Raw genomic sequence first — 6,000 nt, forward strand, 5'->3', positions numbered from 1 at the left:
TAGCTGACGAACTTTCCTCAAACTTTTTTTTATTTTTTTCCCTAAATGGGAAGCTCGCGTATTAGCTTCGACTGTGGCCACACTGGCGGAGCTCTGAGGGCTGTCCAAATTAGATCGGCTAAACCGTTAAGAAACAACTCATTAGCCGCTCCACAGTCGTTTTGCTAAGTTGTCTGTCAGCTGTGTCAGGACTTACCAGGAAGTGGGACTCTGTTGCTAAGCTATTCCTTCTTCACGCGCAGGCAGACACCACTGATTGTTATGGTGCTTGTCTCTTTTTTGGACTTTCCCTTTCCTGTCCAAGGGCACGAGGAGGGGGATGAAGTCGCCTGGCTCGGCCTCCTCTTGCGTTGCTGAAAAGTTTTTTTTTTTTTTTTTTTTTTTTTTTTTTTTTTTTTAGAACGGGAGAGAAAGTTTGCTGCCGCTGCTGTGTTAATGAGGCTGTGTGTACGCGTTGTGAAAAGCACTTCTTCCTCTAGGCCCCCCAGCAGCCGCCACAATCCTGACCCTCGTGCCACGATGTAAACAAGGCAACGTTCCCGGAGAGCTGTCAAATACCGCGAGACTGCGCACGCACACTCCAAGCCTCCCACATCAGCGGCCTTGTCAGTCTTTTTTTTACGTTTTACTTAGAAACACAAAACCTACTAATGCAATCGCCAGGGGGTGAAATACAAAAACAGCCAAAAAAAAGTCAGTGTGTCTCAATGCAGAAATACATTATATAGAACACATAAATCCAAAGTTTTCACAATGTGAGAAAAAAAAAAACATGACACATGTGGTCTCAAACTGGCGGCCCGCGGGCCATTTGCGCCCCGCGAGACGATATTTTGTGGCCCCCACCTTAATATGAAAGTTTAATGTTAGTTCGGCCCTCGAGTTTTATATGAATGGCACTTTTACAGTGTTGTGTGTGGAGCTGACGAACCTACCAATCACGGCGGGGTATATGACTCTCGGGGGCGTGACATCGATGATGCAAGCAGAGAAACATTTCTCAATGAGTGAAAGTTACAGCAGCGTTGCCATGGGCTGCAGTCGGGCTGAGGGCACCGCGCGTCGTGGCCCCCATCCACTCCTATGTTAAATGGAAAAAAGAAAAGGCGCTTGGATGGCATGGCAGTGGATGGGGGTTTCGGCGTGCGGTGTGTTCGGTCTGGTTGTTGCGTTGCCCTCGCGTGGATCTGGTCTGGTCAGCGTCTTTGTTTATCTTATCTTATTTTGTGTTAAAAAATAAAAAAAAGACGTTTGAGGAGATTGGATTTTTTTATTTTATTTCTAATATAAATTGCGCGCTCGTGCATGTGCGCCGAGGCTGCAGCCCAGCCTCAGCCAGACTAAATTGAGTTTGAGACCCCTGGTCTAATAGGTGTAGTTTCAAAAATGTGGTTTTTGATTCATGAATCAACATTTACCTTGTCATAGTGATATAATCTGATCACTTCCTTAACGTGCTAGTTTTGTTTGTTTATATATTGTTTAGCCAGGTAGCAAACATTACATACATTTAAAACAAATGTGTCACTCATCTGCGATTGGCTGGCAACCAGTTCAGGGTGTACCCCGCCTCCTGCCCGATGACAGCTGGGAAAGGCTCCAGCACGCACGCGACCCTAGTGAGGATTAGCGGCTCAGAAAATGGATGGATGGATGGATGTCAAACTCATTTTAGTTCCAGGGCCACATTCACCCCAGTTTGATCTCAAGCGGGCAGGCCAGGACCAGTATATTCGTGGATTAATAGGCTATAAATAATATATATAATATATAATAATTTCAATTTCCCCCATTGTTTTGGTTCAAATAATAACAAGTGCATTTGGAAAATATTAACATTTATTGATTATAATCTCGGCAGCACGGTGGCCGACTGGTTAGAGCGTCAGCCTCACAGTTCTGTGGACCCGGGTTCAATTCCCCCCCCCCCGGTGTAGAGTTTGCATGTTCTCCCCGTGCCTGCGTGGGTTTTCTCCGGGCACTCCGGTTTCCTCCCACATCCCAAAAACATGCATTATTTGGAGACTCTAAATTGCCTGTAGGTGTGAATGTGAGTGCGAATGGTTGTTTGTTTGTATGTGCCCTGCGATTGGCTGGCAACAAGTTCAGGGTGTACCCTGCCTCCTGCCCGATGGTAGCTGGGATAGGCTCCAGCACGCCCGCGACCCTAGTGAGGAGAAGCGGCTCAGAAAATGGATGGATGGATGGATGGATGATTTAATCTTGTTGCAAATCTTGTTTCAAATAATATGAGCAATCTGAAATTTCACAAAACTACAATTTACAGATCACAATGGATCTATAGTATACTGTCCCTTTTATAAAACAACTGAAGATCTAGAAATCATTTGAAATAGACATACATTTCCACATCCGTCTGAAATGCTTGAAAACCTCAACTGACCCATCACACCATACAAACTAAAGTGAAAACTTTTCAGAAAGAGGGTGCATTTGACCTCATGGTATTCATAAAAATACATACAAATTGTGGCAGTGCATGAAGAAGAAAAAACATAAAAGGGTTCCACAAAACCAATCACTTTTGAACTTAAGCTGTTGACTGATATATATTGCAATATTCAATGTCTGTTCCAAAGTTAGCCTACCAGTGATAGGACATTGTGATTTCCTAGGAAAGTTGTAGAAGTGATTTGAACACGTCAACACTTGCAGAGATTTATAGAAATGGTTTTGCATATTGATCTATATCTGTCTTCTATCTTAAATCATTATTCATAATTATTGTGAGAACTCATTAACATGATAAGTGTGTAATATTATTTTTTTTATTATTGCTTTAACCTTTATTTGCCATTGAACATCTCTTTTACAAGGTCAAGACAGGTAAAAAATAAAACTGGTTTGACAGGTCACGCTAAAAACATTCAGACAAACAATCTCATCAAACAACAATCAATCAGTACTTTTCCTTAGCATCATCCAAACTCTTTAATACCAAATTAAGTGCAACATCGACAACCTGATGTTTTGGCATCCAAGTTTAAAGTCCTTTGAAAGGGTACATTGAGACCAGATCCTTCAGTTTCAGCTGTTGCTGAAGATTATTCCAGGAAAAAGGAGCTGCATATTTATATTAAAAAAAAAACAAAGTTTCCCCAGCTCATTGCAGATCTTAAGTACAGCTAAAACCATGAGGGCCTGGGAAAGCGTCCCATAACTGCATAACTGCCACAATTTTTCAGGCAGGTAGGAGATGGATTTATAAATTGAAATGTGCCATTCTTTTCGTCTGCGGGTCGACAAGTCTGACCATCCTACACATGCATTAATTATCTAGAACATATATGTCGAACTCAGGCCCGGGGGCCAAATTTAGCCCACGATGTAATTATATTTGGCCCGCAATACCATATTAAATGTGTATTAGAGCTGGCCCGCCAGTATATAGCACATGCGACACTAATATTACAAATCCCAGAATGCTTTGCTAGTGTGTTGGCCCATCAGTCTAGACCGCCGAGCACCCCTTCCCTTTCTGTTGCAGTCGTTAGCAACTAAGCTACCAGTCTCCTCGAGCAAATTTACACTTCTCCTACCCAAAAATGGCCAAACAAAAGATGGAAAACAGTTACTGTAATTTCTTGTGTATAATGCGCATTCCCCCCCCCAAAAAAAAAAAAATTGTCAAAAGTCAATAGTGCGCATTATACATAGGTTTAGGGGCAAATGGAAAAAGAACTTTCACATTTTATAAATGTATGCCGCCATCTAGTGGTTATGAAAAAGCTGTACACGTTCATTCCAAAATACCACCGCCACCTCGTGGTTAGAAAAAAGCCGACACTTTCATTCCAATATGAAGGGGTACTTATGACTGCATATATGTGCAGTTGTGGTCATACGTTTATATACCCTGGCAGAATTTGTGAAATATTGTTTTTTTAAATATGACTGACTGAACAACAACCTTCATTGATTTCTTTAAGGTTATGTTTTGTTTAACGATAATGCTTTTCTGAAATGCTTGACTGTTTAATTTGAATCCGATTAATATAAAATTTAATGTGTTTCGCCTGGTCCTTCATATTTTCTTTAAAGAATTGTACCCATCTTACAAATTCTGCCTGCATAATCAAACATATCAGCACAACTGTGTGTTTTCTTATTTACTAAATAAAAGTAGGGCTGTTAATTTCAAAATAAGAGCAAGTAAATAAAAAAAAATGATTTTGTGTTCAAATAAAGTGCTTAACTTCAGAATAATTATTTGAAAAAAAACAAACAAAATACAGATAATACTTCATGTTTTGATCATATGGGTAGAAGCAAAATAATGCATTATACATAGGAAGAAGGGTTTTCCAGAGTTTTGAGGTCAACTTTGGGGGTGCGTTTTATACATGGGTGAGCATTATACATGAGAAATTACGGTAACTTCCAAGACAGGTGGGAGGCAGATTATCTGTTCACCAAAGTAAAAGACAGACCTGTTTGTCGTGTGCGGAGCAACGTGGCTGTAACAAAGAATATAACATAATTGAATTAATGTTTTTTTTTTAATGCCCTTTATCAACTCCTAGGTAGGGAATGTTAATAGTTTGAGGTTTGGATTTTAATTGAAGGACATTCTTATTTTCTTTGGTTGTTTTGTTGTTGGCCTTTAAAAAAAGATTTACATCAAAGAGAAAGGTAGTTGGAGATAGATAAATAGAAGATAGAGAGATAGAAGAATTAATGTTATCCATTTTAACAAAACAACAAACAAATACCACTGATTTCTGACAAATTTGATTTCTCGTGTTTATAATATTAAAGTTTGTTTATTCCAGATTCAGTGGTTAAGCAAAATGTAAGTTTGTTGTCAATAATGAACTTTAACGCTACATTTCTGCAGAAAAGGGAAACATGCACATCGCAGTGATTTTTCATTAAATATTGAGTTTGGCCTGCGACGTTGTCCCAATCTTTATTTTTGGCCCACCGTGAATTTGAGTTTGACACCCCTGATCTAGAATAACATTTTTTTTTGTTATATTTCAGAAGTGTACAAAGTATATTAGAATCCACATTTACTCAGATGGATTGCATTACTCACAACCAGTGGAATCAAAAAAATAGATCTGGTGTATTAAGATATATTTTTTTTCTTTGGAGGTTTGATAATTAGTGATAGTCTTCAATGCAGTGGGGAGTTTGTTCCATTGTTTTGGATTTACTGTATATGAGAATACTAAATGTCTTAGGCTGTTTTATGCAGTGGGGTACTACACTGCAATCTAGATGCTGTCCATGTTGTTCTGTTCATCACTTCTAAATGGACAGACTCATTGAGTTTGTCGAAGGAATTTTCTCACCAGTGTATGTAAAATGTTTGTTTTTTTTGTCTTAGAGTAATTTAGTAAAACATAAAGGCTAGCCTGCTCGTGAACTATAGCACGCTACCCATTTCAATGTCAAAGAGCAAGTCTGTACCATAAAGTTGGGCTTTTGTCAATCGGTAAGTGTAATGTCACGGTGAAAAGGTCCTTTGAAATGCATTAAATCCGGTCCATGCTCCAAAAACACATCACACTTTTTTTTTTTTTTACATCGTGTTTTTAATAAAGGAAACATAGCACTGTATTGTATACACATACAATAAAACAATAAAACGAAATAAAAGAGAATGTAAAGAAATCAACTATTTTTGTAAAGTATGTTGTATAATTACTATACATTGGGACAAGCCAAAAGCTACAACAACAAACGCAATGTTGAATGTGTGTCATGAAGGCGCGAGACCCGAGCGACAGTTTGGTTGGTGTAACTTGGCCGGTTATTCTGCGTGTGAGCATCTGGTCATGAGTTGTGGCCTACAGCAACTCCTTCTGAGTGAGCTCATTTTGTATTTGTGTGTTTGACTATCACGTTCAATAAACAGCTGAAAGCACAACTGTGTCATTCTTTTTTTTTTTCCACTTCACTCGAGCGGCGGCGTGGCTAAAGCTCGCTCCTCGTTCAAATATTGGCGCACAACACAAAGCATTTCCATTCTAG

The 6,000-nt window shown here is 39.4% G+C and overlaps 1 protein-coding gene across 2 annotated transcripts in view; it reads right to left on the reverse strand.

The window, feature by feature from the left end:
• Window positions 1–563, reverse strand: part of nek7 (NIMA-related kinase 7) — a 75,557-nt gene extending 74,994 nt beyond the window's left edge. For both annotated transcript variants that reach the window (XM_061778997.1, XM_061778995.1), the window contains exon 1: window positions 197–563. The gene's annotated coding sequence lies outside the window, so the exon portion shown is untranslated. The remainder of the gene's footprint in view (window positions 1–196) is intronic.
• Between the last annotated feature and the right edge of the window lie 5,437 nt (window positions 564–6,000).

This window comes from Phyllopteryx taeniolatus, chromosome 7, assembly GCF_024500385.1.
Source record: "Phyllopteryx taeniolatus isolate TA_2022b chromosome 7, UOR_Ptae_1.2, whole genome shotgun sequence".
Lineage (NCBI taxonomy): Eukaryota > Metazoa > Chordata > Actinopteri > Syngnathiformes > Syngnathidae > Phyllopteryx > Phyllopteryx taeniolatus.